The sequence below is a fragment of the Tursiops truncatus genome, chromosome 2, assembly GCF_011762595.2.
Source record: "Tursiops truncatus isolate mTurTru1 chromosome 2, mTurTru1.mat.Y, whole genome shotgun sequence".
In the NCBI taxonomy this organism is placed as follows: domain Eukaryota; kingdom Metazoa; phylum Chordata; class Mammalia; order Artiodactyla; family Delphinidae; genus Tursiops; species Tursiops truncatus.
This window is the reverse complement of record NC_047035.1, coordinates 92,068,290-92,081,129: the sequence shown is the minus strand read 5'-3', so window position 1 is coordinate 92,081,129 and position 12,840 is coordinate 92,068,290.

Below are 12,840 nucleotides of genomic sequence, written 5' to 3'. Positions count from 1 at the left end.
CTTCTTGGCCATCAGCCTTTACATTTATCTGGTCTCTTCCCTGACTACTAACCTTGTATTTTTGCCTTGGAGATGATGCTAAACCTTGTACCCACTTCTTAGTGATCCTTTGCCACCGATGCACCCTGCAATGACATCCCCTTAGCAAAATGTAAAATCTCTTAAGTACTTAAGTCCTTTGGCCTAACACATGAAAAATTATGTGACTAGCCATTTGGAGATATACTAAGTCCTTCTGGCCACTAGGATCCAACACACTGAATGAGTACATTTTAAATATATTGTTTTTAAAGCAAATATTTGTATATCAGATTGTAATATTCCCTCATTGAAATATATTCTAATTCTGAAGATCAGTTCCCATAGATGGAAAAATAATTCTTGTGTTAAAAGATAAACTAAAGTACATTAAAATTTTGAAGAGTTTATTTGAGCAAACATTGATCTGAATTGACCAATGCCAAACCGAAAATGATTAGGAATTCTCTAGCGGCAGGAGGTAAGATAAAGGCTTTTATAGAGCAGACACAGAAGCAAAGCAAGGAAGTTATCTGATTGGCTATTGCTTAATCTATTGCCTTATTTGGCAAAGTCTAGTCAGGTGTGATTTGTTGTCCTTAAGTTTCAATTTCTTAGTCTTGAGGCATTTACAGTAATTGATTCTTGCTTAGGTTTCAGTTTGCTTACTTATGCTGCCAAGGAATTAAAACCACCTTGGTCTAATAAGCTCTTTGCTTAATTACTTTAACACTTGCGTACATTTAAAATCATTAAAATTCCCTACTTTGGGGTCCTTGAAAATGCTTTTTGTTCTGTTATTTTATTGTGTTAACTAAGATTATATATTTTTTCTTCTCTTTCTCCTCTCTAAGCTTCTCTTAGCTTCTGTGTCCAACCAAAAAATGTATTCAATCTAATTAAATTATTGCTTTGGAGTTTTTCTTTTAATTGACTAATTACTTTGCTTTTCAGTAGCTATGAAAGCATCAACTAAACATAGCCTGTTGCCTTTAATTCACCTATGCAATAGAGTCTAATGGACTATTACTTATCTAATCTTCATAGTTACGTTAAGAGTTCACATAGATTATCTACTAATTTCTTTATTAGGTACTTAATTAGATCTCTTCATTCATTCTTTATGGGATTTAATATTGAAATAGTTAGATAGCAATATTGTTTTGAGTTCTGAACTCCACTCCAAATCTGGGGAGAAAGGATGAATATCTCCATGGAGATGCATTTATTAGACTTGACTCAAACATTTGTTACTGAATGTCTAGTATTTAAAAACACAGTTACCTCCTTGCTGAGGAAACTATTCTTGCTTTCATTCTAAAAGTCATCACCACAGTCACTTCAATTAAGTGTTTATTCTTGATAATTTTGGAAATTACTTGTAGATACTAACTCATTGCAAGTACTTTAAGAGAATAAAATGAGACCCTAGCTTGGTTCCCTTAAGGATTTATTTTTATTCCAGGAAAAGAGATTAGACCAGGAGACATGGACAAAAAAAATCTATGGAACAAATTACTATCTTCATATCTTAAATTTGTATATAGTCCAAACTACGCTAAATAAATGAAGTATAAAGCAAGATTGGTTTTTAGTGAAGATTCCCCATGCTACTCATAAATGAACAATTCCCTTCTCTTTTTCTTCTTTTTTTTTTTTTTTTTTTTTCCTTTAAACAGTATATAAATCAGATCCAGTTACTTACTTTAGGGGATAAGGATAAGCCATATTTTCCAGATGTTGATACTGGGGAGGCATGGAGAATTTGGACCAATCTCATTCTTTACAAGATAAAGGCAGGATAGAAAGGAACAGATGAGACAAGCATCCTCTCTGTGTTCTCCAGAGTTATCACACAAGTACAACTTAAGATTTGTTACAGTTCATACTATTGTAGGAATTCAAATTCTAGTCTTCTTCCAAATAAACAAACTTGTTGCCATGGGTGGTGGGCAGAAAAGTGACTTTTAAAAATCAATGCATTTTATCCACTGTAGTTCTTATTTGAAAGTATTGCCAGACAAATTAAGTAAATGTCAAGTCTCTCTCAGGACCCCAGTGATAAAGAGGAATTTAAAGCCCCAGGTGCTACCACAAGTATTAAAACCTGTTTAGTTTGGATGCTACCAATTGCAACATGGAACGTAGAAACTCTCCCAGCAAAGTCCTTCTTTAAGATCCTCAGAATGAATTAGAACATGATGAAGAGATTTCAGAATTAGTGTCTCTTGTCTTTTGACTTTATGCCTTACAAAGTCAGACATAAATTTTGGAAAGGACCTCCCTGAGATCTGAGATTTGAACTAGTATTTTTCAAGGGAATGAAGAATAGATGCCAGTAATTGGCCTTCAATATTTGTGCAGATGTCTACAACATATTTAGAGACCAGCAATAAAATCTACCAGATTTGAGGCCTATCATCTAAAGAACGTAAACAAATCATGATAGCTTCTTCCTTAGCTCAGATAGTTTATTAACTAAAAGAAAATATTATGAGTTTGTAATTTAATTTGATGAGTACTCCAAGAATTTTCAAATAGTACCAAGTGCCAAGAAGAGTCTATAGAAGTTTAAACAAAATATGAGACTCACCAGGGGAAGCTTTTGCTACACAGATCATTAAATCTGTATACTTCTTTTTAAGTTGGAAATGAGTTGAACAAGGAGAGTTAAATGTGTTAGCTAAGTACTTTGAGACAGCATTTTTGGTTCACTTTTGACCTTCCCCTAGGGCCACGGTTTTGATGAGAAACAAGATTATTTGATCATGATCCTACAGTTTTATGTAGAATCCTACCAAATATGCACCATAACCCTTTTGTCAGCTTTCCTGGCAAGGGCATAGAAGTATGAAGCAATAAATGATATCCATTTGGTTCTTTTGGCTTAAGGAATTCACACAACTCACTTTGATATTGCCTATAGAAACTAAAGATGGCAACTAATCTTCCTACATTTTTAATGTTCTATTGAGCCATTAAATCTCTCACATTCTAGTCATGAGAATGTGGGCTTCATCTTCTGATATGGAAATAATCTTTAGACAAAAGTTATACCTAAATATCTGGTGTACATCCAAGTTTCCCATAGTCTCAGGATTCCAAATAATCCCATATCTCTCTTAAAGTTTTTCCTAATGTCACTGAGAATTGATTACTTCTACAGAAAACAGCCTATTTTACATACAGTCAAAGTCATTGGTTGAGTTCTTTGAGTAGCACTCACTATCACCAGCCTGTACTCCCCTATTTGTACTGAGTCCTTCTGAATATAGATTCCAGCTTTTTCATGATTCTCTTTCATACAGACACAACCCCAGACCTGGACTTGCTTTCCCCCTACATATGAAAAAAGTAAGGGAAACTTTGGAAACAAACCAGCTTAAGTTAGAATATTTTACTGTGAGTCACAAGCAGGGGCAGGCTGCACTCAGTGGACCAGTGATAGCTGTGTTCTCTGGCTTGGAAACACTGGATTGTCTGGCTACAGAACCCATCAGCCACCAAATAATGGATATATAAAGTTCCCACTGCTGCCCCTGTCCCAGCCCTCCCACATAGCTTCACAGGTCTCCGTGAAACAACCACCCAACCTGTCATCATTCAGAAGTAGTCACAGTTTGAATCAATTCAAGCTTGGAAATGATTCCAGAGACATTTGGATCTGGAATAAGGATCTCATTAAATGAAAATCCAAACTGGTTCAAATATTGGACCAATTATAGTCTGATACAAACTACATGCGGAAATGGTTTCAGATTTGAATCCCTTCAGACACTGAGCAGATTCAACCCAGTAAGAATATTAAGTATTATCAAAGTATCTGGGGAAAAACAAGAGCCACCTCTTACCGATCTTCCCCATTGCTCTATCTCACATTCCTATCTCTTATAAGCATTCAACATGATTGAGGATCAAGGATCATACTCAAGCTGGGTTTCTTGGCTGATCTGACCCACTCTCCAGGATATCAGCCACACCCTGCAACTAACAAGGCACAAGGAACCCCCATCATTCATTGGCTTTCACAAGCATCTCTTACTGGAAGGCATCAAATTAAAATTTGTCTTTCCTTGGGTACTTGTTTGTGTATTTTCAGAGGTTGACAGAATTGCAAGGCTTAAAGGACTACAGGGGTCAAGAAAAGACAGGGTGTTAGCCACTGGAAACTGAGCCAGTTCAAGAAACCCTGTTCTCCTTTGAGGTTCAGGCCTGCGAGAGGGCTTGTCTCATTTACCTCACATTTGGAAGGTCTTTCTCATTTGAATCTACTCTTCTTGCTCTATTCTGTTCTCAACTTAGGAGACTAATGAGGCAGACCAGGCTATCCTTCCAAGTGAAAAGTGTCTGTAAAGAAAAGCCAGTCAGATGGCTGATCTTGTGAAAAATCATGAGGTAGATAAAGGGTGCATAAGGGTGGTGGTTCTTAAACTTGGTTGGCTCCATCCCAGGCTCACTAAGCCACAGTATCTTTGGATGGAGTCCTAGCATTTGTATTTTTTTTTAAAGGTTCCCCTAAGTGATTCTAAGGTAGTTGTATGAACATTTGGGAAATGCTGATATAAGGCACACACTCTCTCCTTTCCTTAGCTTTCTCTCCTAATACCTTCTCACCACACAATACCAGGTCTTTAATGCTGTCTCTGGTTTTCCAGACTACCCAGACTGTCATCATAACCATGAAAGACCTCCTTATTGCCTTCCCCAGCACCCCATACACATATACTCACCCAATATTCTCAGCCCTAATAGGGTGAGTATAAACCAATGAAATTATACTAAATTGCAACTGAATCCCAAACAAGCTTAATGGGCTAAATCTTCCAGGGGTAGTTGTATTTTGAAAGAGGATAGAAAGTTTAGGGAGAAGAATTGGGGGATTGCGGATACTATCAGCAAGGACAGCCTTCTTTAAGACCTATTCAGAATTCCAGTGCAAAAATGACAGCAAAGGAAGACCCTGAACTCATCTCCTTCTATGGACACATGGAATCTACCTCTACATACAGAGCAATTCCCCCTGAAGAAGAACTGAGGGCTGACTGAAAATCATTTGCACAACAAATCAAAGAGGGACCACACAGAGATAGGTAGGAAAGATGGAGACACAGTACTGAAGGGACCCCCACCCCTGATGCAACAACATGCAGTAGGGCAGGACCTCACTGAGGGGGCCCATGCCATACTCATCTGCTCTGAGGCACAGAGGAAAAACAGCAGTTAAAGGACACCTAGATTATACATGAAGGAAATCCACTTACTAACCCTAAAGCATCTGACAAATGGGTGGGGAAGGGTTGGAACTCCCTTCAAGGGTCAGAGGAACTAGAGAGCACCATATTTTGCATTCCCTCTCCATCTTGAAAGCACAAGCGAAACACATTCCAGGCACTGTAGCCCTGCCAAAGCCACCCCAATGTGCTTCAGGCCTCTGGGCCACAAAACGTCCAGCTTTCTGCCCAAGGTAGCCCCAGTGCAGGGTACCCCACGGCCCCCTGGCCTGTGCCCATTGCAGCTCTACCCAGTCTTCCAAAGCTGCTCAACACACAGTCTACACAGAGGATGCTTCCACACAAGGCCACACCTTCAAGAATGGGAGAGGTAGCTGTTTTACCTAATTCATAGAAACAAAGTCAAACAAACTGAGGAGACAGAGGAGACAAATGAAAGAAAAAGATAAAATCCCAGGAAAAGAAAACCCCTAATGAAACAGAGATAAATACTTTAACTGACTAAAAGTTTGAAGTAATAGTCATAAAAATGCTCACTGAACTCAGGAGAAGAATGGAGGAACACAGTGAGAATGTCAATAAAGAATTAGAAAATATAAGAAAGAACAAATCACAGCTGAAGAATACAGTAACCGAAATGAAAAATACTCTAGAGGGAATCTAGACAGCAGATTAGATGACACAGAAAAATGAGTCAGGAATCTGGAAGACAGAATAGTGGAAATGACCCAACCAGAACAGCAAAAACAAAAAAGAATTAAAACAAAAAAGAGGATCATTCAAACAACCTCTGGGACACCACCAAGCATACTAACATGCACATTAAAGGGGTCCCAGAGGAGAAGAGAGACATAAAGGGGCAGAAAACTTATGTGAAGAACTGTGACTGAAAACTTCTTTAACCCAAGGAAGGAAACAGATATCCAGGTCCAAGAAGCACAAAAAGTCCAAAACAAGATGAACCCAAAGAGATCCACACCAAGACCTATCATAATTAAAATGGAAAAAGTTAAAGACAGAGAATTTTAAAGACGTGAGGAGAAAAGCAGCTAGTTGCATAAAAGAAAATCCCCATTAGACTATCAGCTGATTTTTTCACCAGAAACTTTGCAGACCAGAAGGGAGTGGCAGGATATATTTAAAGTGATGAAAGGAAAAAACCTACAACCTAAGATATTCTACCCAGCCAGGTTATCATTCAGAATTGAAGGAGAGAGAGTATCCCAGACAATGAAAAACAAAGAGTTCATCACCACTAAACTAGCCTTACAAGAAGTGTTAAAGGGTCTTCTTTAAGTGGAAAGGAAAAGGTCATAATTAAAAATAGGGAAATATATGAAAGAAAAAAATCTCACTGATAAAACCAAATATTAAGTAAAGGCAGTGAATCAGTCACTTAAAAAGTCAGTATGAGGATTAGAAGACAAAAGTAGTAAAATCAACTATAACTACCATAAGTAGTTAAGGGATACACAAAATAGAAACACATCAAATTGAACATCAAAAACAAATGTGGCAGAGAGTAAAATGTAGAGCTTTCAGAATGCAATCAAACTTAAGTGACTGTCAGCTTAAAATACACTGATACATATGAAATTCATGGTAACCACAACCCAAAACCCTACAACAGATACGGGAAAAAATTTTAAAAAAGGAACCCAAACATAACACTAAAGAAAATCATCATACCATAGGGAAGAGATCAAGAGAAAAGAATGGAACAGAGAAGAACTGCAAAAATAATGAGAAAATAGTTAACAAAATGGCAATAAGTACATACCTATTAATAGTCACTCTAAATTTAAATGGAATACATGCTCCAATCAAAAGACATGGGGTGCCTGAATAGATCAAAAACAATACCCATTTATATGCTGCCTACCAGAGACTCACTTCAGATCTAAATACACACACAGACTGAAAGTGAAAGGATGGAAAAAGGTATTCCAAGCAAATGGAAACAAAAAGAAAGCTGTGATAGCAATACTCATATTACACACAAAATAGACTTTAAATGAAAACTAAAAAAAAAGGCAAAGAATGACATTACATAATGATTAATGGGTCAATCCAAGAGGAGGATATATTTATGCACCCAACACAGACGCACCTAAACATATAAAGCAAATATTAACAGAGAGAGAAATGAACAGTAATACAATATTAGAGGACTTTAATAACCCACTTACATCAGTGAATAGATCATCGAGACAGAAAAGTAATAAGAAAACACTGGCCTTAAATGACACATTAAGTCAAATTGACTTAATTGAGATATATAAAATATTTCATTCAAAAGCTGCAGAATACACATTCTTTTCAGTGCACATGAAATATTCTCCTTTCTGCAGGAATGACTCTCACCTTCCAAATGGACAAGGTGGGCCCCAATCAATCATATTCGGGAAAGTCAAAACCGGCTCACTATAGTAACATGGAAAATAGAGACAGCTGTGCTATTGCTCCTAATTAGCTCCAGACAGCACTGGGAAAGAATGCCACCTGCTAAGGTTGCCTAATGTTGCTTTGGCCAGTGGCTGTGGCATATTCAGCTGGGATGATGCCATTGCAGGGGTGGCATCCTAAAGCACAGGCTTCTCCTTCTTGCTTTGCTTGCTAGCTGCCCCTGACTGCACTCAAAAGCCATGCTCAGTGCCCCACTGGTTTGTGCATCTCAAGCCTCAGTTACCCCCACAGAAAAGGTTATGCAAATAACTTTTAGTTGGCTACTATGTAAAAAGCTGAGAGACCTAGTAATTTATTTAAATGAAAAGAAAATGGAGTGTTCCTGGGGATCTGGAGAACAAGGTGTATTCATATTACTGGCCATGTTAAATCCCCTCTTGCCTTCTGGAACATAACTGAAAAAGCAGCTGCATAATCTATAGAAAGTGATAGGCAAAGCAGAGACCCTTGTTGAGGGGTTTTCAGTCTTCATTGCTTCCATATCAGGAGCAGGGAGTCCAGTACCGTTGCCTTTTGATTTGCCCTTCTCACGTAAGGCTTCCAAGGCCCTTACTGTTCGTTGAGATGCTGTCTCCCAAGAACTAGAGAGAGTCCAGGGCTCAGCTCACCATAAACACAGGAAATTTAACTCATGCTAATGACCTGAACTAAACAGACTCAAGAAGCCAAAGATTCCATGTCCTTCCACTATCCTCTGGAGTCATCTCTTCTCTGCCTTGCAGTTTCACTTGATGTTTCCCAAATAGTGATATACAATAGACTCCAAAAAGTCTTCAGCCAAATTTCAAGATAAGACTGAGCTGGAAAAGGCTAGGTCAAATCTGATATTCTCTTCCCTCACCTATACTCTGCTCATACCTATCAATCTGTCTTTGCATTTATTTTACTTTCAGCTTACGGTGAGTTTTTTCTAGAAAGAGCCAACTGGAGGCTCCTAAGCTCCTGAGATTGACTACAGCTGATGTCTTTATGTCTTAGTTCCCCGAACCTTGCTGAGCGTCAGAAATGTTTTGTGATTCTTAGGCCCAATCCCAATGCTGCTATATCAAAATCTCTGTGGTGGGGTCACGTATCAGGGTCATTTTCAGTGTCCTAGGTAATTACATGGTAACGTGGTACTATATTCCCACTAGACTATTCACCCCTCTCCTGTTTCAGACTGAGATTGGGTCTCCTAACTTCTAACCCTTGATTTGCCACTATACTTGTTACATAACCTTGCCTAAGTCACTTAATCCTCATGGGCTTCAAGTTCCTTATCTAAGGGAGGCGAGGGTGGCTTGGGGAGCTAGGTCTTAGCAGTGATTATCAACATGTTCACTTCTGGAGCTTTTGAAAATTTTGGATATGATGGTTCAGGTTTGTTTCTCTTTGTATCCTCCTCCAGCCCCCACCATCACACAACCATTCTGAGGCTTGGCGCATTCTGAAACTAGGATGCACTCTTTTAGCATAATACATGGGAGCCACTCTTGTAGGACATTAATCTTGTCAAGGGAGGGTTAGCAAAATACATAACCTGAAGGGCCTTGGGAGAGAGGAAAAAGGAAAAAGAAGGCCCAAAGGAAAGGGGCTTCTTTGCTGATCACAGAATGGGTGACATATGGGGGCCACCAGTGTTAAGACCTCAAATATGTTGGAGGGGACAGGAATAGGGATATTCAGAATAGGGTGAGAAAATCCATTTGAGACTCTTCGCTGCTCTGTGCTATTGCATGTGTATACCGCTCATATACCGCTTGTATATACCGCTCAAATTCAAATTGTATATACCGCATGTGTATACCGCTCATATACCGCTCAAATTTAAAGAGCCACAGTCTTCTGGATACTATGTAGGTGTGGTAAGATCTGAGATCTTAAGGTCTTGCGATGTTGGAATGTACAATCCACCCATAAGTGCTAGAGTACATAGGTGATCATTCTTGGAGATTCCGATATAATAGGTCTGGAGTGGCGCATAGCCATCCAGTGCATTTTTAAATAATGTACTTAAATGCTGAGATTTACTTTAAAATTTTTATCTTTTGATTTGTCCAATTCTTATCACTCTCCCTCCTACTGCCCCAAGTCTGTCCTGCCTTTGTGAGAAGAGATACCCCCTCCCCAAGTCAGACCCCTCCATGCTCCAGATCAGGTTTGGCAGGCAGAGCACAAGCTAACTTCCCCTTTGACTAGGTGCCTGTGTAGAGCACAACTTGCATAACTGTGACCAAAGGAGGTAAAAGAGTGTTGGCTTTAGAGGTGGCAGATTTGTGTTTCAGTCACAGCTCCCACTTTCTAGCTGTCTGAACCTGGGCAAGTTGCTTAATCTCTTTGAACTTCAGTTTGATTATATGTCAAAGAGGGATAAAGACACCTACTAAAATGACCGGAACCAATGGCAATAATAAATCTACCAAATCAATTCTGAGGCCTCAGAATTGAACCTATTAGCAGCATTTGACCCTCTTGATCATTTCTGTCTTCTTGAATCACTTCCTCTGCTTAGCTTCTGGGCTACCACTCCCTCCTCGTTCCTTTCTTGCCCCCTTGACCATTCTTTCCCAGCCTCTTTAGCTGAATTATTTTTACCTTCCCAGCTTATAATCATTGGAGTACGTAGGACTTGGTCCTCAGACCTCTTTCCTCAACTGTTTACGCTGATTTCCTAGGTAATCTCATCCACTCCTTTGACTTTAAACATCATTTTTATGCTGATGACCTTCAAAAGGCTGTATCTCCAGACACAACTTGTCCCATTAATTCTAAACTCTTAAATCAAATTGCCTACTCAACAAGTCCATTTGAATATATAAGAGGTATCCCAAATTTAATATGTACAAACAAATTCATTTTCTTCCCCAAACTTATTCTTCCTACAACTTTCCCAACCTCAGTATGTAGCCTTTTCATTTGTCCAATTTCTCAGGCCTCAGGCCTCTTTATGTCATGCCACACTTCCAATCCATCAGCAAATCTATTGGTTCTACCTTAAACTACATTCAGTACCTGGTCCCCACTGCTGTCATTCTAGTCTCATCTTCCATCATCTCTCTCCTCTATCCTCGGCTATTGCAATAAAGAAGTGGTTCATCCATCCACGTTACTTCATCAAAGTCTATATTCCCCACAGCATCTAAATAAATCACTTCTCTAGTCAAAATCCTCCCATCCCTTCTCCTCTCACTGAGAATAAAATCACAAAGTTTTCCCATGGCCTTCCCATGAGGGTTTAGATGACATTCTTCTATTATCTTTCTGACCTCTTATATCATTCAGCTTCTTGATCACTCCTCTCGACATACTGGCCTCCATGCTGGCCTTCAAACACGTGACATGTGTTCCCGCCCAGAGTCTTTGCACTCCTAGCCCTCTTTGTGGAACATTCTCTTTTGAGATATCTATAGCCTATCAGCTTATTTCATTCAGGTCTTTGCTCAAAAGTCATCTTATCACAAAGTGCTTCCTTGGTCCTTAATCTAAAACTCCCATATCCCAACTCCCATATCCTTTATTTTCTTATCCAGTTTTATTTTTCCTCACAGAATATATCACTACTTGACATATTTATATATATTTTTTGCTAATTTGTTTGGTGTCTGTCTCTCCTCCCTTGGAATTAAGCATGTAAGTGTAGCTGTATTCCCAGCATCTAGAACAGTGCCTGGCACATAGTATAGGGCTCAATAAATATTTGTAAAATGAATAAATACATGAAAAGATGTTAGTGATATAATAATTAAATGAGATAATGTATATGAAGGGTTTGGTACATGCCTGATACTTATTAGATACCCAGTAACTAGTCATTTCCTCTCCACTTCCAGCTTTTGTCTCTCCCCTTGAAATATTTATTGAGCTCCTCCTCTAACCCACTCACCCTATTAGGTGATGGTGATAGAAAATGTCTCCACTATAAGAGACTCATGTCCTAGTTGCTACATATTGGTGGGAGAGACAGAGCTATAAAGAAATAACCACAAGACAACGTAATAAGCACAGCAAAAGAGACAGTATACTGTGAGAACACAGATAAGGGGTACAGTTAGGGAAGGCTCCAAAGAGCAGCGACATTTAAGCTGAGCCTTCAAGGATAAACAGGGATTTTGTGCAATAAGGGGAAGGATATTCCATTCAGAGGAATCCCTGGGGGGGCGCATAGAGACACAAAAATAACCCCCTCAAAGAGAACACAGTTTCTTAGCTCCTTAGTTTAAGAGAAAGAATAGCAAAGTGAAATGAAGCGAAAGTGTACCTATTAAAGCCTAATTGTTGCCATCACCAGCTGTCTCCTCACCTTGGTATAGAACATCCTATTTTTCAGCGTTCTTACACTTTCTCTATTTCTTTTGTCTTAACAATATATCGGCAGGTAGTGATCTACTTATTACACAGCCGGAGAAAATAAGGCTCCAGGGCCACACAGAACACTAATGGAGGATCTAGGGCTAGAATTCAAGACTCCTGTCTGGCTGACAATTTCTAGCAATATGAAGTGAAAGGCAAAAGATTCTCTTCTCCGACTGGTTGAAAACATTTCTAGAGCAGCTTTCTAGACATAAGCATTTCATGTTGCCTTTTTAAAAAATTTTTTCAAGTTGGCCACATCCAGCTGCCATTTACTGAGAACCTATCCTACTACACACTGTACTGAATTCACCACATATATCATTTCACTACTTTTCACAATGACCCTGTGGTAGGTGATGTTGTTATAGTTACTTTATAAAATAAGAAAACCATTGCTTTAGTAGATTTAAAGTTCTTAATTTGTCCAAAGATACTCAATAAAAAAGAGGCCGCACCAGGTTTTAGAATCTGGTTTGACACCAGTGCCACGTTCTTCCAGCTCTGTTACATTTCTGAAATGAAATCTAACCAAATGCACAAGTCCATCTTCTATCTGTGCTTCCTCTCAGTTATCTATATGGCAGGGTATGGCATTCTTGGCCCTGTACCTGTAATGCAGAATTGTTTACTCACGGAAATTTCATCTTCCACTGTAATTTTATATTTATACATTTCTCTAGCTAAGTTATACCACATGTACTCATGAACTATTTTTCAGCTTTTGCTGTCATATAAGTGTGGTCATATGAATCATTCTCATGTATATAATTATAACACTGCTAAATAGGAAAAA